Raw genomic sequence first — 23,989 nt, 5'->3', positions numbered from 1 at the left:
GGCAGATGCTGCATGATTGGCTTCACTTTATTTGGGATTCGTCAGACATAGGTAGTCCAATGCTATTCTATAGGTTCAAATCATCTACTGGAAATTGACCTCATGGATCTTTGCATTTTAGTTGACTATGTTCTGTGCATTAGCTTTTGGAACCACCCAGTTTTTGGTGTTCAATGGGAAAGATAAATAGAACCTGTCAGAATAATAGCTTCACTTAACTCCCAGGCCAGTGAAGTAGGGATGTAACATTATGCTTTGATAACATTATGATAATGCAAGGTCACCAGATTTCCAAGAAGAAAAACTGGAACATGTTACATTACATAATTTTAGAGGTCCACTGCTATTTACTTTTGATTTAATGAAAGATTATTTAATGGTCTCTGGAGCAAAGGATAAAAATCTGTCTGAATATCACATGCTTCTATAAATAATAATAATAATAATAATAATAATAATAATAATAATAATAATAATAATAATAACAATAACAACAACAACAACAACAACCACAACAACAACAACAACAACCACAACGGAAAAATTGTGAATCGGGAACACAGCAGTCTGCTGAATTGGCAGCAGAAAATACTCCAACAACATCTGGAGCAACTGAACAGTCTGAATTTGAAGAAAATGCGGATATTTTGCAAGATCAGGATAAGCAAGGGTTTGAAGTCATCATTGACACACCAGGAGTACTCAATGCGAGGCAGCAAGAACTGAAAGCTAAAATCTTGGCACATGCTGCAACAAATGCGGAAAGAAGAAGGCTTCCAACATTGAAGACTGTGCCTAGAAAACATTTGGTGCCATTGATGATAGATGTGAACTATGCACTTGCAGTAGTCCAGATAACATCAATTGAACAAACAAATCAGCTTGCCTACAGTACAGCAGTCATAGTAACAGAAGAACTGGGGATTCAACAGCCACAGCCCCCTAGAAAATTGACTGGAAAACCGCAGTGGAAAATTAGGTTGGAACTGAAAATCAAGAGTCTGCGAGAAGATGCAAGCAACTTGAAGAATTTGCAGGAGAAAAAGCTGAAGAACTGCAAGATCAGGAAACATCTGATAAAAAAATACGGACTCAGCACAAGAAAAATTGTTGAAGCATTGGAAATTGTGAAGCAGCAGATAACAGAGACAGCAAGAAAAATTGAAAGATACGAAGCCAGAGTCATCCAGTACAAACAAAATCAATTGTTCCAATCAGACCAAAGACGGTTCTATCAGAGTCTGAATCAAACAGGGGATACGAAAATTGAAAAACCTGAGAAAACGGCCACTACTCAGTTTTGGAAAGACCTGTGGGAGACTGAGAAATGTTACAACAAAAATGCTGGGTGGATCAGAGATTTTGAGACAAAATTCTCCAAGAACAAAATGGACCAACTGAAAATAACTACTGAAATGATAAGCAACAGAGTGAAAAAAGTCAAGAACTGGACATCGCCTGGCAATGATCAACTGCATGGCTTTTGGCTCAAATATCTGACCAGCCTGCATGGAAAAATGGCCGAACAATTCAATGAGATGTTGCAGACAGGAAACATCAGTGAATGGTTAACAGCTGGAAAAACCTATTTGATACAGAAGGATCCAGCAAAAGGGACAACACCTGCAAACTACAGGCCAATAACGTGTCTGCCAACCATGTTCAAGCTGCTAACCGGCATTATAGTTGACAGGATCCAGGACTACCTAGAAGTGAATAAGATCTTGCCAGTAGAGCAGAAAGGAAACAAACGAGGAAGCAGAGGCACAAAGGATCAGCTCCTGATTGACAAACTGATTCTAGAGAACTGCAAAAGCCAAAAAACAAATCTGCATACAACTTGGATTGATTACAAGAAAGCATTTGATTCACTACCGCACAGCTGGATCATCAAGTGCCTGGACGTCATCGGAATATGCAAGTGCATTGGTACTTTCATTGCAAATGTGATGAAGTCCTGGAAAACAGAACTGTTTATTGGAAGTAAAAGCTACGGACTGGTCAACATCAAAAGAGGAATTTTCCAGCGTGATTCTTTGTCACCTATGTTGTTCATCCTCGCCATGACCCCCCTGTCAACAATTTTACAGAAAACTAACCTGGGTTATCAAACTGCTAAAAACTCACAGAAAATCTCTCACCTGCTGTACATGGATGACCTGAAACTATATGGAAAATCGGAAATTGAGATCCAGTCACTGACCAATACAGTTCAAATTTTCAGCACTGACATCAGCATGGAGTTCGGCCTGAACAAATGCGCCACAGTGGCACTGAAGAAAGGGAAGATCATAGACAGTGATGGAATTGAAATGCCCAATGGACAAACCATCAAATGCCAGCAACCTGAAGCCTACAAATTCCTGGGCATACTGCAGCTGGACAACATCAAGCACGGGCAAGTGAAAAATGTGGTCAGCAAAGAATACACACAAAGGATCAGGAAACTTCTAAAAAGCAAACTGAATGGTGGTAACACCATCAAGGCTATAAATACTTGAGCGATACCCGTAATCAGATATACTGCTGGGATAGTGAACTGGACACAGGCAGAGCTGAACAGCCTGGATAGGAAAACAAGAAAAGTGATGACTATACACTATGCGTTGCACCCATGTAGTGATGTTGACAGGCTATATTTGCCCAGAAAAGCAGGCGGCAGAGGACTTCTGCAAGTGAAGCAGACAGTCAAAGAAGAGAAGCATGCTCTGGCAGATTATGTGAAAGACAGTGTTGAACCAGCTTTGATGAAGGTCAACAAGAGGAAGCTGCTCAAAGTGCAGCAAACCAAGAATCAATATAGGAAAACAGTGATGCAAACTCAGGCTGACAGCTGGTGTAATAAAGCACTGCATGGACAGTTCCTTGAAAAGATCCAAGGAAAAGTAGATAAGGAAAAGACCTGGTTATGGCTGACCAACGGAACACTGAAGAAAGAGACAGAAGGCCTGATTCTTGCAGCCCAAGAGCAAGCCATCAGAACAAATGTAATCAAAGCCAGAATAGAAGAATCTGCTGATGACCCCAAATGCAGACTCTACAAAGAAGCGGATGAAACCATTGACCACATACTGAGTTGTTGCAAGACAATAGCTCAGACTGATTACAAACAACGTCACAACACAGTTGCTCAGATGGCCCACTGGAACTTGTATCACAACTACCATCTGCCTATAGCAAAGAACTGGTGGGATCATAAGCCTGAAAAAGTGATAAAAAATGAGCATGCAAAACTGCTGTGGGACTTCCGATTACAGACCAACAAAGTTTTAGAACACAATATCCCAGATATCACAATTGTGGAGAAGAAAAAAGTGTGGATCATCGACATTGCCATACCTGGTGACAGCAGAATCGACAAGAAACAACTTGAAAAAGTCACCAGATATCAGGACTTGAGAATAGAACTGCAGAGACTGACATAAACCAGTGCAGGTGGTCCCAGTGGTACTCAGCACACTGGGTGCTGTGCCTAAAGACTTAGGCAAACACTTAAAAACAATTGCCGCTGACAAGATCACCATTGGTCAGCTGCAGAAGGCCACCTTACTGGGATCTGCTCACATAATCCACCGATACATCACACAGTCCTAAACCCTTGGGAAGTGTTCAACTAGTGATTTGTGATACGAAACCCGGCATGGTTATCTCGTTTGCTATGTATACTGTCATTTTTGTGTAAATAACAACAACAACAACAACAACAACAACAACAACAACAACAACTTTATTTTCATTGTACGTGTATACACAGTATACCCATACAACGAAATTCACTTAACACCCAAAGACCAGGTCCAACACACATAACAATCCTGAAACACACTCCCACCCACCACAAATTCCCCACACCTAAACCACCCAAACATCCACACAACACACCAAGTAATGCTGTCCAACATCTCACTGATGGTGGCCCTTTAATTCATTGTTGAGTGCAATTATAGCTCTGGGATAAAAACTATTCAGAAAATGTGTGGTCCGAGTTTTATCCTATTCACCATTTATATGTGAATAAAATACTTGTGTAAAATATATAAAATGCAGATGCATGCAATCCTATTCACCATTATACCTTTGTAAAATGGTGAATAGGTTTATATGCATCTGCATTTTATATGTTTTAATTGAGTATTTGATACACATATAAAATCCTATTCAGATTTAACAGCGATTCGGGCTTAATGGACACTCCTTCTCCCAGGTTAGTCCATAACTCAAATACTGTACTGTTAATCCAAAACTCAGCTTCTCTGGAGTCCTTTGTAAAAATTACAAAGAGGGTGAAAGAGACTGAAAGTTTATGTTTGAATGAGATGCTCTCTAATGAAGTTTTTTTTTTAGTCATTCCAAACTATTCATATTCCCCATTATGTTTCTACAGGGTGTGCGAAATGATTTCCAAGTCAAGCAACATTTATAGATGAATGGAAGTCTTGAATCATAAGAATATGGAATCGGGTCAGTTGGTCTTTTAGTTTTGAAGTTAATTTCCCTCATACATCTATCTTTCAATCTTTATCCAAAGGATGCTCTGCAGAGTAACAGAAGACAATTTGTTGGGTTTTTTTGCATCTTCATTGAGAGGGAGACAGTGCCTCCCTAACTTTTCCACAGGTGAATGAAGGAAGATGGGAACAGGAAAAGAATAATCAGGATATTACAGATTTGTCTCCCAAATGTTTGTACATACGTATTGTACATGCACATATAGTCTCCATCTAAAAGAGGGGTGGAAGGGTGTTTTTTTTTCATCCTCAGCTGCAATTTCAGTGAAAATTTCAGCAAACACATTGGGGACAGAGAGTGCCATAAGAATGACAAAGAAGATTTCATTTTAGCAAAGTGCAAGAAGAGACTCGAGGGAGGAGGGGGTGGGGGAGAAAGTATACAGAAGAGAAACAATATAATGAAGAGTAGGAAAGAAGGACAAAGCAACCTACAAGAAATTGCCTGAACGGAATCCACAGAAGTGACACGGCAGAAATAAATCTGGCGTGCCTTCTTCTATTACGCCTGTGTCTTCTGCATCTTGCAGAACATTCACATTTCATGACAGGCAAGTTTCTTTTGTTGGTATTTTGAAGCTATCAGAAAAAAAAGGAACTTAGAAATGCAGAGGTATTGTCAGCAGTGACATTACATTCCAAACTTAGGTAGGCAGCCTTCAAAAAGAGGAGAAAGATCAGGGCATCACTGTCTAGTTCTTTTCCCCATCACAGCAAGATTGCACTATAATTAAAGTCAGAATTTCAAACACGCCTAAGTGTTCTACATTCCACCTAGAAGCACTAAGGGGAAAAGGCTAATATCAGGGAATAAAGCTTTCACTTCTTGCGTATGCTGTTTGTGAGCTCCAGATGCAGCCAGGAGAGCGGTAACAGAGAAGCTTAGAAATCTGTTTTCATTTTATTTATTTCTTTGATAACTTATCATTCTTTCCAGTCAGCATAGGTATGCACAGCTCTTTCTATCCACAGAATTTCAATCTTATATCAAAAGGCAGATAAAGCCGGCTGTCATCTGCATTTTGTGGCATCTCAGCCCCATCTCACCTGATACTATCCCCCAGTGATTTCATGTGCTTAATGAAATACATAGAGCCCTGAAGAACTCCACAGCACAACTATGATGGAGCGGAAAAGAAAAAAAATGCCAGTGCCACCCTCTGGGATCAGCTGTGTAAAAGACAAGCTGCTAAAGTTATATACCCCAGTATTTCAAGACAAACAGACTTAAGAAATGTGCACTGATCCATCTGGAATATGAAAGTCCCTGAGAGTTTCAGGAGAAGAGGAGAGGAGAGGAGAGGAGAGGAGAGGAGAGGGGAGGGGAGGGGAGGGGAGGAGGGGAGGGGAGGGGAGGGGAAGGCAGGGGAGGGGAAGGGAGGAGAGGAAGGGAGGGGAGGGGAGGGGGGAGGAGAAGAGAAGAGGAGGGGAGGGGAGGGGAAGGGAGGGGAGTGGAGGAGGGGAGGAGAAGAGAAGAGAAGAGAAGAGAAGAGAAGAGAAGAGAAGAGAAGAGAAGAGAAGAGAAGAGAAGATAGTCCCATCACCCATCCATCTCCTGCAATAGCTCATCCCATAAGATGTTTCCAAAGGCATACCTATAAAATGAATTGAAATTGACCAAGGAAAGAAAACCACATGATCATTTGCCTTGTTTAATAAGGGGAATGTTAATAATTGATTTACAGTGTTGTTTCACCTTCCAAATATTGGTTAGGATTTTTTCAGGAATGGGTCAATTATGTCCTTCTTAAAAAGGCTGATTTCACCCCTTTTTAAAGGAGGACTTTGTAACTTTCTGAGCAGATATCTCATTCCTATAAGTAATTAACCATGAAGAGCAGGGATCAAACACACAATTAATTCAGCATATATCTTCAGGATATATGTATAAAATGAAATAAAAAACTCATTTTCACTCTTATTCTACCACTGTGTATTGGACTATCTCTGAGGCTTCTCTGCATGGTATGCACTTCAGGTTCTGTCTAGTATGGTAGACCCCTGCTTTTATGAATCTGGTGCTTAGTGCTTGCTCTTGTGCTGCTACAACCAGTGCCTCATTGCTGACATTTTAGTCAGTAAGCCCTTTCCAACCACTGGTAGAATTTCTCAATGTCTTGTCATGGCACTTCTTCTGCTTGATCTTTCTCCCACTTCTGCTGCTGCCTCAGGTATTCTCTCAGCAGCTCATCTTTGGATGCCATATTACTGAAGTACTCCTGGATGCTCTGGATTTCATCCACATCAAAGCTACTGGATGAAACCCAGAGCATCCAGGAGTACTTGGATGACCCCAACAGCCCTCTTTCCAGCTGGTGTACAGTCTCAGGGCTTGGGGTGGAAACCTCCATACATTGTGAGGACTTATTCAGGGTCTTCACATTGGCAGATTTCATGTCCGTCTTTGGCCAACTCACTAGTTCAGCAGGGCATCTGATGACTGGCAGAGCAAACATGTTGATGACATGGATCTTGATCTATTGACTTGGCTCTTCAGGACCTGTCAAATCCTTTGGTGGTACTTGGATGTTGCTGTTTTCTTTGCCTCCTCCTCATGGTTCCGATGTGACTGTGGAATACCAAGGTACTTGTAACTGGTCTGTATGTCCACTATGTGACCCTCGGTAGTTCCATCCTATTGAATTCTCGGAAGGGTAATAATGATCAGAGGCTCGGCTGCAGTAACACCAACTTTATTGAGCAAACGAGAATTCAACAACAACAATCTCAGCTGAAGGCGAACTGACAGCTGCTTAAAAAGGAACCTGAGGAACGGGATTAACCAATACGCGAGCAGGAATCTCCCGCTAGTTCCTTGCTCGCGTCTTAGCCAATCCGCGTGGACTAGCAACAACCCCGCTGACTTGATGACGTGGCCGCGAGGACTCAACACCCCTCTCCATCCGGATGGCGCATGCGTAGTCATTCAAATACGCTGGTCGGCGTCGGCTCCGCCCAGACCTGCGTAATAGCGGAACAGAAGGAGTCTGGGGTGGAGATGCAGAAGGAGTCTGGGGTGGAGATGGACCTGCGGAAGGCGGAGTCACTTCAACTGGAAGCGGAATCGCCGGCGGTTGCGCTGTGTTCGCCGATGATGGTTTCAAGGGTAAATCCCTGCCAGGAACCTCAGGTAAGTCAGCCGAAGAGAACGATTCGGTTGGAACAAGACTTGGTGCATCAAGCCGTGGTGCGGGCCCGTCAGTGGGTGGTGCGCCGTCAACAACTGGTGGGGTCTGGTCCAACGGACGGGCGGCCCTGTACCGGAGCTGATTTATATGCCGCCTCCACGTGCGTCCATCGTTGAGTAGGATCCTATAGGAATAGGGTCCTGTTAGATGAGTGACATGCCCGGGAACCCATTTTACGTCTGACCCAAAACTCTGGGCATAGACCGGATCCCCGACCAGGAAAGCCCTGGCGTGCGCACTGGATTCGTAGTGAGGGTCAGCTATGTAGTCAGGATGCAGCCTATCAAGAGTGATCCGGAGGCGCCGTCCCATGAGTAGTTCGGCAGGGCTGTGTTTAGTGACAGCGCAAGGGGTGGTATGTTGAGCTAAAAGATACCGGTTGATGTTATGCTGCCAATTTGATGGGCCAAAGCGGCGAAGCGCCTCTTTAGCGGATCGGACGGCCCTTTCCGCCAATCCATTAGCGGCCGGATTAAACGGGGCAGTTTGAGCGTGACGGATGCCCAATCGGGCTAGGAACCACTGGAAGGATGCCGATGTAAACTGTGGTCCGTTATCGGTCACCAGGACATCGGGGAGTCCATGAGTGGCGAACCAACCCTCTAGTACCCTGACTACGGCCTCCGTGTTGGAGGAGGACAAGAGGGCAAGTTCGACCCATTTGGAAAATGCATCTACCGCTATGATAAAGGTCTGACCAAAGAAGGGGCCAGCGAGGTCTACATGGACCCGGGCCCACGGAGTTTTAGGTTTTTCCCAATCCCTTACAGGAGCCGCAGGTGCGACCGGTCTTGTTAACTGGCAATGCTGACACTTCGCTACCCAATCCTCTATCTCTCTATCTATTAACGGCCACCACACATAGCTACGGCCGAGAGCCTTCATACGGACGATGCCTGGATGGGCCTCATGAAGGCACTCCAGGACTTGGGTTCTAAGGCTGGGGGGAACGACCACTCTGTTGCCCCATAGTAAACATCCCCTGTGGGCAGACAACTCAAGCTGTCTATGATGGTAAGGCAGGAAACAGTCGGCCTGCGGCTTGCGCGGCCACCCCCGGCGGACCCAATCTAGGACCCTGGAGATAACGGGGTCGGATGCCGAAAGGTTTTTTATGTCGGCAGCGGTAATCGGCAAATTTAGATCGTCAATTAAGAATACAGAGGCCGCCACAGCAGGATCTTGGACGGCTTCTGGTAGTGGGCAACGGCTTAGGGCATCCGCATGAGCGATGGCCTTGCCGGGTTTGTACAAAATCTGATATGAGTAAGCCGCCAAAAATTCCGCCCATCGGGACATGCGCGGTGAGAGAATGTGGGGTGTTTGACGGTCCCCTGCCAGTAACCCTAGCAACGGTTTATGGTCAGTGATGAGATAGAAGGCTCGGCCATATACGTAGTCATGGAATCGTTTGACTCCTGCTACGGCCGCCAATGCCTCTCTATCGATCTGACTATAATTTCTTTCCGTTGCTGACAGTGTTCTAGAATAATACGCGATGGGAGCCTCCGTGCCGTTTGGTAAAACATGGCTCAAAACAGCTCCCACCCCGTACGGAGAAGCATCGCATGTCAGAGAGAGAGGCAGGTTCTCATCATACTGGACGAGAACAGCGTCAGAAGTGAGGGCGTCTTTGACAGCTCGGAATGCAGCAGCTGCCTTACGGTCCCAACGCCATGGCATTTTTTCATCTAAAAGCCGATGAAGGGGCTCTGCCAACGACGCCTTGTGTGGTAAGAATATAGCATAGAAATTCAGAAGCCCCAGAAAAGCCTGTAGTTCGGCTTTAGAAGATGGCGTGGGGGCGTGTTTGATGGCCTCCACTTTGGCAGGCGTGGGGTGGATACCCTGGGCGTCAATCAAAAACCCCAGAAACTCTACTTGGGGAACGCCCACCCTGCATTTATCTTTTTTAAGTTTCAACCCTGCCAGTCTGAAACGTGTGAGCACAGCCCTTATTTTGGCAATGAGATCATCCTGGTCCGTGGCTGCGACCAGGATGTCATCAAAATAAGGTACTACGCCAGGGAGGCCATGGAGCAATCGCTCCATGAGGCTCTGAAAAATTCCAGGGGCGACACTGACTCCGAACTGTAATCTATTACATTTAAACGCTCCACGGTGGGTAACTATTGTTTGGGCTAATGCAGTTGCTTCATCCACCGGGAGTTGCTGGTAAGCTTGCGCTAAGTCCAGCTTTGCAAATATGCGTCCCCGGCCTAAAGAGTGGAGGAGATGCTGCACCACGGGCACCGGATATGGATTTGCTTGCAACGCCCGGTTAATTGTGCACTTAAAATCAGCGCAAATTCTTATAGATCCATCTTTTTTTAAGGGGATGACAATTGGCGTTTCCCACTTGGAATGGTCCACTGGCTCGAGCACCCCCTGCTGTATAAGCTTATCTAACTCCCTATCCACTTTGGGTCTAAGTGCTAACGGCACCCTTCTAGGTTTCAGCCTGATGGGCGTCACCTGGGGATCCAAATTGAATGAAACGGGGTGACCGGTATATTTACCGAGGCTGCTGTCAAAAACATCAGCAAATTCGTGAAACAGCAAGGAGGAGGCATCGGAGCTAGTAGTGTGGATGCCTGACACGCCGAGGTGTAAAGCGGCAAACCAATCGAGGCCAAGTAGACTGGGTAGATTGTCACGAACCACGATCATAGGCAGACGGCCAGAAAAATTGCCATAGGAAATGAGGAAAGTCCCGCATCCCACAGTCGGAATGGGCTTTCCCTGGTAATCTTTGAGCTTGATAGAACAAGGCTGTAACTGCTGCTTCTTGATTTTTGGCAACAACCTCTTCAGCGTATCCCAGGCCATCAGAGTCTTAGAAGACCCCGTATCAAGCTCCATCTTGCATGGAATGCCCTCCACCGAGACCGTGAGGTAGATTTTACCCGCTGGAGCGGTCACGGAAGCATGGTTAATGAGCAGCGGTTGGGAGTCATTAGCAAAACAGTCCTCCCTGCGGCCGGGTGTTTTTCTGCGCTTTGTGCCTGGTTCGCCAACTCCCTCAGCAGCCGGGTGAGCCGCCCGGCAGACGCGGGAAAGGTGGCCCCTTTTGCCGCAACGGCGGCAGACAGCAGTTTTGAAACGACAGTCGGCCCTGCTGTGATCGCCACCACAGCCCAAACAACCGGTTGGAGGCTTTCTTGCCGGCGGTGGCCACTTTTTCTTTTTTGTTGCCTTGAGGCGGCTGACCTCCTCGTCATCATCTGATGAACTAGCCGGTTCGGTCTCCTCATGATGTATGGTCTGAGGCTTGGTCGAGGAGCCCGCCACCGGTAGGGCCCGTTGAATTTCAGCAGATGATCTGTCAGACATCTCAGACGCCCTCGCCTCGTCCATGGCCACCGACAAAGACAGTTCAGAGCGGGCCAGTAATCGCCTTTGAAGTTTCAGATCCCTGATTCCACACACGAGTTGATCAAGCAGGGCGTCATCCAAGTCAGGGAATTCACAATGACGCGCTGCTGTGCGCAGGGAGGCCATGTAGTCGTTCATGGATTCTCCTTCTTTTTGAGCCCGTAGATGGAACGCGTGCCGTCTAGCGATTCGGGAAGGAGCTGGGGAGTAGTGATTTTTTAATTTAGCCAGTAGAACCTCCCACGGCACAGAAAACACAGGCTGTGGAGCCGTGAGGGCTCTCGCAGTGCCGAAAACATCTCGTCCGCACGAACTGAGGAAATATCCTCGCTTCCTGGCGCTGGGCAAGTCAGAGAGATCATTAGCCTGAAGAAAACATTCGAATCTGTCCAAATAGTCATCCCACGTCTCAGTCAGTGGATCAAAGGAAGCAAAAGTTGGCAGTGCGGTGGCCATTGTACGTGACGGTAATGGTGAGAACGAAGTTGGTGGCTGGCGCCTCAGAAAGATCCCATCCTCGTCGCCAGTATTGAATTCTCGGAAGGGTAATAATGATCAGAGGCTCGGCTGCAGTAACACCAACTTTATTGAGCAAACGAGAATTCAACAACAACAATCTCAGCTGAAGGCGAACTGACAGCTGCTTAAAAAGGAACCTGAGGAACGGGATTAACCAATACGCGAGCAGGAATCTCCCGCTAGTTCCTTGCTCGCGTCTTAGCCAATCCGCGTGGACTAGCAACAACCCCGCTGACTTGATGACGTGGCCGCGAGGACTCAACACATCCCATCAGTCTTTACTGCTTTGCCTCTCTTGACTACCATCTACATACATTTCTTTAGTCCAACAGTGACATCCTGATGTCCTCACTGTAAATCTTTGTCAGGTGGATCAGCGAGTTGAAATCTTGCTCATTCATTGCATACACCTTGATGTCATCCATGCAGAGAAGGTGGTTGATGGCAGTTCCATTATCAGTATTATATTAACCACAGACTCTAACTCATGACTGTCAAAATGATTAATATCAAAATGACTTCCAAATGAGTCAAAAGTCTCTGCACGGGTATACCCATTTCTTTCTCTTGACTGTCTCCCCATTAGAATAACCCTGCTGAACAAGGTGCCAAGGAGACAGGAAGGAGATTTCTTTGCCATCCTCAGAATCACAAAAGAGGCTCAAGAATAAACTCCTATCTGGATTCGATCAGACTTGGAATTAGTGTTCTCCACTTGAAGTATCATCCCACTTCATGGTTCTAGAGCAGGGCTGTCAAACGCACGGCCCACAAGCTAGATGCCTCACTCGCTGGCCATGCCCACGCCCAGTTTAGCGAAGGGTGGAAAAGTCCTGATACGTCACATGATGATGATGCACATCTGACACCTCTGTTCTAGAATATAACTACAACTATGCGAGAGGGCATATAAGCAAGATATTGTATTCCAAACAGTGGCCAGGGCTTTGATAGGAGCAATAATCGTACCAACAAGTGAATTCTCCACAGCCCTTTGGGGGAAGGGAAAATATTTGAATTTTTTTTTCTTTTTTGTAAAACTTTTCAATAATAATAAAAAAAGAGAGAATTCTCCACAGCCCTCCATTAGCATAAGTCAGTGGTGATATCCAACTTTTTTTACTACTGCTTCTGTGGGCGTGGCTTGGTGGGTGTGGTGTAGCTTGGTGGGCATGGCTTGGTGGGTGTGGCAGGGGAAGGATACTGTAAAATCTCCATTCCCACCCCACTCCAGGGGAAGGATGTTGCAAAATCTCCATTCCCACCCCACTCTGGGGCCAGCCAGAGGTGGTATTTGCTGGTTCTCCGAACTACTCAAAATTTCTGCTACCGGTTCTCCAGAACCTGTCAGAACCTGTTGGATTTCTCCCCTGGCATAAGTCCATTATGGTGTGTGGACCAATTTAATAAAGTCTCCTATCACTGCAGAATAAAGAAGGTTCAACAAAGAATGATCTGAACGTGAAAAAAATAGTGAAATGATAAATCCCCTAATTCAGTTCACCAGCATCCTGCAGTCAGAGTGCTTTGTTACATGTGTTGGAGTAATTGGATATAATGTACAACATATTTCCCCTGCACATTTCCCCAGTCTTTATCATTGTAGCAAAGTACGGTACATCTAACAAAGCCTTGCACTTTGGAAATATGGGAATATTTCATTTTGAGTTTCAGATTGTAACTGATGAACCTTCACAAAGTTTCATGCTTTGGTAATTAATCTTCTAAAAATGTCTGTTTGTCCCTTGAAGATAATTCGGAAGCTGGAATCACCTAGTTTGAGCTGTGGATTTTTAATTTTTTTAAAAAATTATCTCTTGCAGATGTTGGCGTTCCGGATTCTGTAGGAATCATCTGCAGGCTTGACAGTTTTAATATTAAAATCCGTATGTGGTTCAATTTGGTACCTAACCATATTTAATGTTTAATATTTGCTATTAAAAAGTTTCTATTTCATTTTATTTGATAGTTACTAACCAGTGATATTCATTGCTAGATGTACTGATGCCTGGTATTCCATGCAATGTCAAAGTAATTTTTAAATGTTAATCTTCACTGTCGGTCTTGATGTCTGCCAAGAATTTTTGTAAGTCTTCCAGAGAACCTTCTGCATTATGGAATATCCCCACAAGGCGATGTTAGACTTCACTTTATATGGTTATGAATTATAAAGATATCCTTAAGTACAACACAGTCATCCTTCAGTCTATAATACTGGTCAGAAAATAACTTGAAAAAATATGAGAAGCCATCAGTGCATCATTTATGACCATATCTACAATTGGCATGCAATAATATTTAACATGCAATAGTATTGATAAATGCTGTGATGTTTTTTATAGAATTGCATTTGAGAGACAGCAGAGAGATTTGATAAATAACAACAGGTGGTTTCGCAGCTGAGAGCTTATTATATACCAGGATGAAAGTGTGCCAACACTCAAAATATACCACAATTCTAAGACATTTTTTTGTGTTGAATCGAAAGTGAATGAAATGCATTCTTAAAAGAATAACGCTGGGAAGGATAGAAATCGCAACTTTAGTCCCTGACAGTGACTGGTAAAGGAACCTGAAGAGAAGAATCAAGAAAAAAAATTGTGATTGATATTCTGTAGAATGGCTGATGGTCAGAACAGGTTTACTGAATCATGTGGATTAATTTTTGCAACAAAGTGAGGAAATAAAATTGTATCTACTGTGTCTAGTATTTCATTGTATCGATCTCCATCCTTCTCCTCCCCAACTTTCCAGATAAATTGGTTTGGGCAAAAATACTCCAGGGCGAGGAAGGAAAGTAACAGAGGAACCCTATTTTCTTCCCAGAGAAAGCTCCCTGGCGCATTAGCAGCCTAATTCATTCAGCAACCCTGTTCCTTTTACTTTTCTAGGCTGCTCCTATCCTTTTGGGATTTACTATGTAATGGTAATTATATAATGATAATTTGGAGACCTACTTAGGGAGTGAAAGCTAGAAAACTCTTGGATTTTTATTTTTTTTTCAGAATTTGATCTGCATTATGAATGATTTAATGGAAACTTCTCTCAACAACCTTTTTTTCCCATTACTTTTTACTGTTAGTTTTAAATGTGATTTTTGTGTCCCTTGACTGCCTTTGATCATTCCTTCCAATTTAATATTATTTTAAAATGGAAGGATATGTTTAAGGTATTTTATCTTGCACTGTATAAACAGTATAATGTAATATGTCACTGTTATTTTAAGAGATCGTCATGGGGAAAATCTATGGGGGTGCTTAGAGTCACATAATCAGTTAATCCATCACTCAATCGTTTTAATTTAAAAGAGGGCTGTGAAAATATTTACAGACCCCTCGCATCCTGGACATAAACTGTTTCCACTCCTACCCTCAAAACGACGCTATAGAGCACTGCACACCAGAACAACTAGACACAAGAAGAGTTTTTTTCCTTGAATGCCATCACTCTGCTAAACAAATAATTCCCACAACACTGTCAAACTATTTACTGTCTGCACTCCTATTAATCTTCTCATCATTCCCACCACCCATCTCCTTCCACTTATGACTGTATGACTGTAATTTTGTTGCTTGTATCCTTATGATTTATATTGACATTGTTTCCCGATTGCTTATTTGTACCCTACGACTATCATTAAATGTTGTACCTTATGATTCTTGACAAATGAATCTTTTCTTTTTATGTACACTGAGAGCTTATGCACCAAGACAAATTCCTTGTGTGTCCAATCACACTTGGCCAATAAAAAAAATCTATTCTGTTCCATTCTAATATTACTATTGAAACCTTTTGCCACAAAACTGCATTTATGACAAGGTCCCAGATCTTCTATCACTTTTGAAACAAGGCCTGTGTCTTACAGGCTCAGCACCTCTTTCTTTGTTATTAAACTTAATTCTAGTCTTGGAAAATTCCATGGTTACTAAATCTCCTTGACATTCAGATGGACATCTCCGTTTTGGCACTTAGCCCAGTTAAAGGATAATGACCTGTAGTTTCCGAGCAAGGCTATAAATGTAGGACTACTAGTGAAGCACATACAATATAATGTCTCTGATCTCTTGGCATTGCAGTAAGCAATCAATTGTTGTGTTTAAAGCTTCATTCTCATCTGCAATAAAGATTCTTTTTCTGGAAACCTTTGAGAGATGACTTTAGGGTTAAGCTTCTAGCCATAATTTACTATAGAGCTTCACTATGCAACTTGTAAACAGAAATGAGGCTGGACCAAGCAATTTTGTCAAAAAAAAAACAAAAACAAAAAACAAAAAAAAACCCCACAAACAAACCCCAGAATGAAAACAGATGAAAAAGAATTGGGGGGGGAGGCTCTTCCCATCTTTCTTTTCTAGGTCTTAGCAAACACAGAAGAATGATAGTACAGAAAGCAAGGTGATGTGAGCATCCAAGACAGTTGTGTTGCAGGATGAAGAGATTCCTCACACTATCAGGCAATTAGTACTAATTAATTCAGGCAATTAGTAGCACCTGGGTTTCTAGGAACACCTACACCCACCCACACGTGCACAGCAGTATTTAAACCTGCATCTTATTTTCAGCTCTGCCAGCAATTCTGGTTCTCTATTCCCATAGAGAATAACTCTTACCTTCATATATAACTTGATCAGTTTTGTATATAACCTTGGCTAGATTCCTCTTAGGTGAATTATTTTAGTAGGATAGCAACCGATACTTGATTCTCCTTTAGATCATAAGTGCTTTTTTGCTTGTCCCGACTATGAGCAGGGCTTGCGAGGCCACAATTTAATGGAACAGTTTCTGTTGTGTATTCAGAGGTGTCAGGTTCAGTCAACAGCATCTCCAAGTGAAAGGCTCAGCCTGGTCCTGAGATCCTAGAATCAGAGTTGAAAATACTGAGCTCAGTGGTGGGTTTCAAATTTTTTTACTACCGGTTCTGTGGGTGTGGCTTGGATCTGGAATGGCTTGGTGGGCGTGGCAGGAGAAGGATACTATAAAATCTCCATTCCCACCCCACTGCAGGGAAGGTTACTGCAAAATCCCCATTTCCTCCCAATCAGCTGGGATTTGGGAGGCAGAGAATAGATGGGGGCGGGGCCAGTCAGAATTTTTACTACCGGTTCTCCGAACTACTCAAAATTTCCACTACCAGTTCTCCAGAACTGGTCAGAACCTGCTGAAACCCACCTCTGACTGAGCTACATAAAAAGTCTCTTGGATATAGCAGGCTTATATTTCCTACATAAGGATACAAAATGGCTTCTCTTCATTCAGAAATACCTGCCTCCCTTGTGTCAAAAGATTTCTTGGCTCAATTCAGAACAGACTCAGAAAAGTATATTCATTTCCCCCAAAGAGTAAAAACAAAATGACACAAACAAAACCTCTGAACTCTTCCTACAGATTTCACTCTCAATCACTAAAAGAATGACAAAGCCTGAATATCTGATTTCCATAATGTGTTTTCCATGATGTTTTTATGTCTCAACCAAGAAACTGGAGATTCTGCAGAACCACATTCCTCAGGATTTTTGAGGCTAGTGTGGCATTTAAGATACTTGGAAGGAACTGGGACTTTTTACAGAAATCCCATAGATGCCTCCCAGGGGTAGGTTCTACTTACCTTTACTACCGGTTCGCAATGGGATCACATGCACAGATCGCTTCTAATAATGTCAGGGTCAGTGGGTGGAGCCTCCCGCCGGTTTTACTACCAGTTCTATAGAACAATAGACAACCCACCATTGGTGCATCCTATGTCACTGCAACAGACCTGTCCTCTTATGGTTCACTGCTATCATTATTCCTCTGTTCCTACCTTGTTTGCATATCTATATCTTCCAGAATCTACTGACTTACATGCCTGCTCCAGTAACACAGTTATATGGCTCTCAGTTTCTTTGCTACTTCTCTCAGTCTTGACTTCCTATTGGACAGTGTTACCTGTCAGGGAGTCTGTATCTTCTGCCAGGAGGTGGAAAACCATCTCTCTCCTACTAGGAACTGGCTTTGTGGTCATTCTGCCTCTTCTTATTTAGAACGTTGCATTTCTTCCCAGTTCCATCCTGCCTATGACTTGACCCAACTTTCATATCAATTTACATCTCTGAATATTTTTTTTCTCCTCGCAGAAGTGGATTGTTGGATGACTGCTGAGCAATTGCTTCAGCACTTTTAGCGTCTTTGTCTGACAGCGCATAGCTATTGACCTGACACTGGATTGTTCCCAAGTGTATTAAATCAGCTTGCTCTTAATCTAACCACTAGAGTGTAAGTAGCAGAAGCTAGAATGCCGCAGTCCATTTCCTAGTAGAGATTAAAAATAACAGTAGCAGTTCTTCAGGGTAACCTATCCTGAACAGGCTTCCCATTAAATTCTGGGATTTACATCCTACTAGGTATATATAGGATTGCAGTATTAAATATCACCCTTAAGAGAGCCTTGCGATATCTTTAAAGGGCTGGTTTCAGTACCTCCTTTCAGTGGAACAGAGTGCTCTTATCAGTGCTAACTCATTCTACGCAGTGCTCTAGTCCATCGAAAATTGCTTTCTCTGCTAGGCTTATTATTATCCTGTCCCCAATAGTAGCTAGAAGCAGATGCTTCGGAGGAAGTGTGTTTATTGCCAAGTGTACTCAGCATAGAGCAATAATGAAGTACTGAATTCTTTTCAATAGCCCCAGTTTCAGGCGGTCTAATGTTGGGAGGCAATCCAAATTGACATTTTGGTTTAAAACATGAATAGTTCACCACATTAATATGGAAAGCTTGTAAGAGCACCAGGATTGCCTTTGCTTATGTAAGAGGCAATGCAGAGTTCGAGCAGAGCAGATCCAGGTTTAAATTCTCCCCTGCTCCCCCCCCCCGGACAATGAAAGCCACAAACTGACTCTTGTCTGAACCCAAATTAAATACAACATACGACCACAACTGAGCCCAGCATTTCTCTTTGCTAAGTGAACCATTTGTTAAGTGACTTTTGCCCCATTTTACTACTTTCCTTGCCTCAGTTGTTAAGTGAATCACTGCAGCTGATAAGACAGTTGTTAAGTGAATCTGGCTTCCCCATTGACTTTACTTGTCAGAAGGTTGCAAAAGGTGATCATGTGATCTTGGGACATAGCAGTGGTGAAAAATATGAACCAGTTGCCAAGCATCTGAATGTTCATCACATGATCATGGGGATCAGTGGTGGGTTTCAAAATATTTTACTACTGGTTCTGTGGGTGTGGCTTGGTGGGTGTGGTGTGGCTTGGTGGGCGTGGCTTTGTGGGAGTGGCAGGGGAAGGTTACTGCAAAATTTCCATTTCCTCCCGATCAGCTGGGACTTGGGAGGCAGAGAATAGATGGGGGTGAGGCATTTTTACTATCGGTTCTCCGAACTATTCAAAATTTCCACTACCGATTCTCCAGTACTGGTCAGAACCTGCTGAAACCCACCTCTGATGGGGATGCTACAAAAGTTGTAACTGTGAAAAATGGCCATAAGTTCCTTTTTCAATGCCATTGTAACTTTGAACAGTCACTAAATGAACTGTTGTAAGTTGAGGATTACCTGTATTACCTTTAATATATAATCACAGAGCCACTTCAGTGTGCTGGCTAAGGCACTAGCCTAGAAACTGGGAGGCTGTAAGTTCAAGTCCCACTTTAGGCAGAAAGCTAGATGGGTGACCTTGGACCGGTTGTTCTCTCTCAGCTCTAGGAAGCAGGCAATGGCAAAGCAGTTCCAAAATTTTGCCAAGAAAACTGCAGTGACTAGTCCATGTAGTCACCAGGAATCATAAAACAGACTAATATTCAGCAGACAGCAATGCTTGTTCTTTTCTCTTACTTCAGAGACAATATGGAGGACATACTATACTATGCTTAATGCAGAAGGTCTGGGGAAGCAGTGATATTTAAATACTTATTTCAATTCTGTCAAGCTACTTAGAACAATTAGGTAAACATCCCAACAAAACCTTACTGAGCCTTCTCTTGGACTGTCTGTTCTCTGGCATTTGATAATTCAAATATTTAAAGAAGCCCAGCATGTTCAGAATATATAACATAAACAAGGTTACCAAAATAGGAATTACTAATAATGCACATAACCAAAGCTCAGTGATACAGCTGGCACTTTTCAACTGTCTGTTAAATCAGGCCTAAAAGATAACATCAGAGAGATAAGAGGAAGAATAAGATAACACGGTATTTGTTTTTCAATCTGAAAGTACATTCAGGAGAGTGCCCTTCAAAAGTCACATATTCTTAATCCAAGGAGGGGTTACTGAAACACTCTAAATTCACCCTGTTTTATAATCACAATATGTTTAAGAGACAGACTGAATCTCATTATTTAAATATTAAGTAAGGACCCCACGAAATCCCACTGCAGATTATTTATGGGGAAGGATAGGAATGAGCCAGAAATTAGTCTTTGCTAGAATTTGATCTGGTTCACTCTATATCCACTGAAAAAGGAAATATTAAGTTTTGCCCTAGATTCTAGATAGAATGTAGCTCAGGTAAAAGCACCCTTTTAGTCCAGTAGGTGCACCTGGTCTTTTAAACTCATATTGAGGGAAACTTAATAGATGCCATAGTGTTGCTTATTTAGAAAGTAACTGTCCTGCTGAGAAAGATTAGTCATGAAACACCCCTTTATTAGAAGAAAAATGGATGAAATTATTCTAACTTTCCCAAATGCCAGCTTAACTGGACAACCATTACCTTCAAACAACCACCATTTCATTTTCTGAGCCCTATGTGGAGCCTAAAAACATTCTTATCAATAAAGAGAACGAAATACGTGGCTTCTCATTTTTTAAAACTTAATCCCGTCCATTAAAATTTTATCCTTAAATTGAAATGGGGGGGGGGGCACTGCTCACCAAAAGACCTGCTAAGAGGTACCAATGAATATCATGTTGCCAAAGATTGTTCTTGATTGAATGAACATTCAGCCTTGTATTTTTTCCAAGCGAGGAGAGTTGTAAATCCCATCAGTCCTTTTTTTTGTGCTGTAGAAATTACCATATGAAAAAAAAGCAGCATTTCCAGGCCCTTCAGTGAAATTACTATAAACATAAATGTCCACGGCATCATATTAAGTCGAACAACAACAATTAACTATATGGACATGATTTTGTAGCCAGAAATCTGTTAGGAATCATAACTCTCCTATCTTGACTTTCTGCCCTCAAATTAGAACAACCAGCTGCAAGATCCTTTGGATAATCATGGCTTATTTCATTTGCCATTTATTGCAACAGATGGCATCTGATACAACAACCTCACAAGCAGAGCAAAACTTGTGGATATGACACCTTAATACAAAATGGCCGGAGAGTGGGGGAATTACATCTGAGACCCCCCCCACCCCTTCTATAACAAAGGCTACTGTTTGGGGACATTTCATCCTGAAAGGTTCAAGAATGTCCTGATGTTTTGCCCTTTCTTATTTGTATCAGATTTTCTAAAGAAGGAGGAAAAAAACTTGGGAGGGTTTGGCTTCAGAATACCAGCCTTTTGTCTCATTGTCATGCTTTATTTATTTAAAGCATTTAGATAACCATTCCTGTTAAAAAAAATCTCCAGATGCTTTCTAGTGGGATATTACATTATACAATACAATATATAATTTATTGTAGTAAAGTACCGTAAATACATAGTACATGTCAGGCATAAGTTTAAATAAAGATTTGAAAAAGATATTGATTTATCTGAAGCTGTCAGATAACTGAAACAGGAGGAGGGGGAAAACCTTTTCAGCCCAGAGGCTATTGATCCTTTGACTGTGTCAAGTGCCTGGCTAAGGATGTTATAACTAGAAGAAGAGATTTTGTTGGTATGTGAAAGGGTTGCAAATATCATGTTTTAAGATCTTTATAGATTTAAGGCATCTGTATTGTGAAGCTGCCTACTCCTGATATAAAAATGGAAAGCAACCAATTAGGTTTCTATTCACTGAAACTCTAAGATAAGCACATGTTTTCTGCCATTTTTCATCAAGAATATTTCCCTCTTTGTTTGCAGGAGTACTTTTTTTTTTTTTTTTTGGCTTTAATTTATATGTCGCCCTTCTCCGGAGACTCAGAGGGGCTTACAATGCGTTAAGCAATAGCCTTCATACTTTTGTATATTTATACAAAGTCAGCTTATTGCCCCCACAATCTGGGTCCTCATTTCACTTACCTTTGAAAGGATGGAAGGCTGAGTCAACCTTGAGCCTGGTGAGATTTGAACTTGCAGTAATTGCAAGCAGCAGATGTTAATAACAGTGTTTTAGTCCACTGTACTACAGGCTCTTCTTAACTTGCAGTGATGTGTATATATCTGTGTTTGTGTGTACTGTTACAATTTTAATCATGCTTAAGTCACATCCAACATCATATGTGTAATTAAACCTCCACAGTATGTATGTATTGTATATACAGTATATACAGTATATACAGGATGGAGACTTCTTCATTAAAGTTATGAACCATAATCTACCAAGCTTGTCCTATATAGGTTGCTGGGTTTAGGACAGAGGTGGGTTTCAGCAGGTTCTGACCAGTTCTGGAGAACCGGTAGTGGAAATTTTGAATAGTTTGGAGAACTGGTTTTGGTTGGCCCCAGAGTGGGTAGGAATGGAGATTTTGCAATATCCTTCCCTCAGGAGTGGGGAAAGAATGGAGATTTTACAGTATCCTTCCCCTGGAGTGGGAAGGGAATGGAGATTTTACAGTATCCTTCCCCTGCCATGCCCACCAAGCCATTCCCACCAAGCCATGCCACGCCCACCAAGCCACACCCACAGAACCGGTAGTAAAAATTTTTGAAACCCACCACTGGTTTAGGACTGAGAGAGAATGATTGGTCCAAAGGCACCAGCTGACTTCTCATACACTTCTCATAAACTCATACACACAAATAAACACACACACACACACACTTCTAAGCAAGATATACATCCTTTTGGGAGTAAGTAACCATTCGCATGGGACAAAATGACATTAACAACATCAAATTATAACTTTTTAGACACAGTTATAAATTCTAGAATGAAGATGCTATTTCCCTATATATAGCTATGGCAACTGTAAAATATTTTGGAAGACTTCTGATTATATTCAGGTTCCAGTCTTGTAGTCTAAAACAAATAAAATTATCCTCCAAATAGGTAGAACCTCTGATGATAAGTGGAGCTATGAAGGTAGGAAATGCATTGCTATAGAAAAAATATTAAAGGAGCACGTGAGTTAGAGTCAGATTCCTCTAAGTCAGTGGTGGGTTGCCCCCGGTTTGCACTGGTTCTATAGAACCGATAGTAAAACCAGCGGGAGGCTCTGCCCACCCACCCTGACGTCATCAAAATGCTTCTGCACATGCACGTGCGGCCCCATTGCAAACTGATAGTAAAGGTTAAGTAGAATCCACCCCTGCTCTAAGTTATAAGGGTAAGGATAAGTCATAAGGGTAAAGATATAACAATAGCAAACAGGCTATATTTCTTCCAATATTATGGAAGACAAAGTACCAAAGCAGGCCAAAGAGAAAACTTTATGGAGCTGGACAGACTATTTATACATAACTTGCTGAAACGTGAAGGATTTCCTGTTTAGACCCTACTTTTGTAAGTTACCTTGATCGTCATGAGAAACTATATTGAACTTCTATTGTCATATTAAGGCACTAGCTCTCAATAGACCAAGGACCAACAGATCTTGACAGGAGTAAATATTAAAGGAATAGTAGTAGCTTGCCAACACCAGCCAATGCCTGGTGTTTGCAGTTCTTAATATAGCTCGTCTTCCAATCCTTCCTACTTCCCATGTCTGTTCAGTCCTACAAATGGCTGAGTCTTTTTAGTTCAAATGAATTCTCACCTCCTATTCTAGAAAGGCCACCTGCTATCCTTTCCAAACTGTTTTCTCTTCCTCCTCTTCCCTCCCCTCCTTTTCCTTCCCCAATTTGCCTTCTCTAACTGCACGGTTTCCCTAGCAACTGTCTCCTAGCACCAGTAGCTGAGACTTCCCTCTACCCAACATTCCAAATTTTTGGACCAATATTAAAGAGCAACTACAAGTCCATTCTCCTATAATCCAAACTTGTATATAAGGTTTCGAAAATCTTCTCTCCTCCACCCACCCACCCACACCAAATAACAGACTGTGTGTCAGAAAGTGTTGTAAATGTAGAACACACTTTAATAGGTAGCAAAGTCTCATCCAGTACTACATTACTTTCTAGGTAATGTAGTACTTTAATTTAAATTCACTTTATAGTCCATCCACATGAGAGTAATGCTTAAAGTTTAATTTTGCTTGCTGCTGAAAGCAATATGGTGGCTATCAATGGATGAGGAATACTGCCACTGTTTATTAATGCTCTGAGGCTGCATGAAAATACCTTGGGAAGCTCTAACTGTGGATCAAATAAAATCCTGT

The 23,989-nt window shown here is 42.6% G+C and overlaps 2 long non-coding RNA genes and 1 pseudogene across 3 annotated transcripts in view; 2 read left to right on the top strand and 1 right to left on the bottom strand.

The window, feature by feature from the left end:
• LOC117674398 (uncharacterized) overlaps positions 1 to 14,300 on the top strand; it is a 55,666-nt gene extending 41,366 nt beyond the window's left edge. The window contains exons 4-7 of one of the 2 annotated variants that reach the window (XR_004593841.2): positions 4,385 to 4,461; positions 7,006 to 7,092; positions 13,414 to 13,476; positions 13,933 to 14,300. This is a non-coding gene — a long non-coding RNA (uncharacterized LOC117674398). The remainder of the gene's footprint in view (positions 1 to 4,384; positions 4,462 to 7,005; positions 7,093 to 13,413; positions 13,477 to 13,932) is intronic. The other variant, XR_004593839.2, reaches the window with a different exon arrangement.
• LOC132711134 (uncharacterized) overlaps positions 1 to 23,504 on the bottom strand; it is a 32,115-nt gene extending 8,611 nt beyond the window's left edge. Inside the window, exons 1-2 of the long non-coding RNA XR_009621968.2 lie at positions 23,429 to 23,504; positions 16,201 to 16,446 (exon numbers count right to left, since the gene is read on the bottom strand). This is a non-coding gene — a long non-coding RNA (uncharacterized LOC132711134). The remainder of the gene's footprint in view (positions 1 to 16,200; positions 16,447 to 23,428) is intronic.
• LOC148116721 (uncharacterized) lies at positions 1,659 to 3,594 on the top strand (annotated as a pseudogene).
• Positions 23,505 to 23,989: the final 485 nt, after the last annotated feature.

Source organism: Pantherophis guttatus, chromosome 1, assembly GCF_059756535.1.
Source record: "Pantherophis guttatus breed Tessera chromosome 1, ASM5975653v1, whole genome shotgun sequence".
NCBI classification, from domain to species: domain Eukaryota; kingdom Metazoa; phylum Chordata; class Lepidosauria; order Squamata; family Colubridae; genus Pantherophis; species Pantherophis guttatus.
This window is presented reverse-complemented; position numbering and strand designations above follow the sequence as displayed.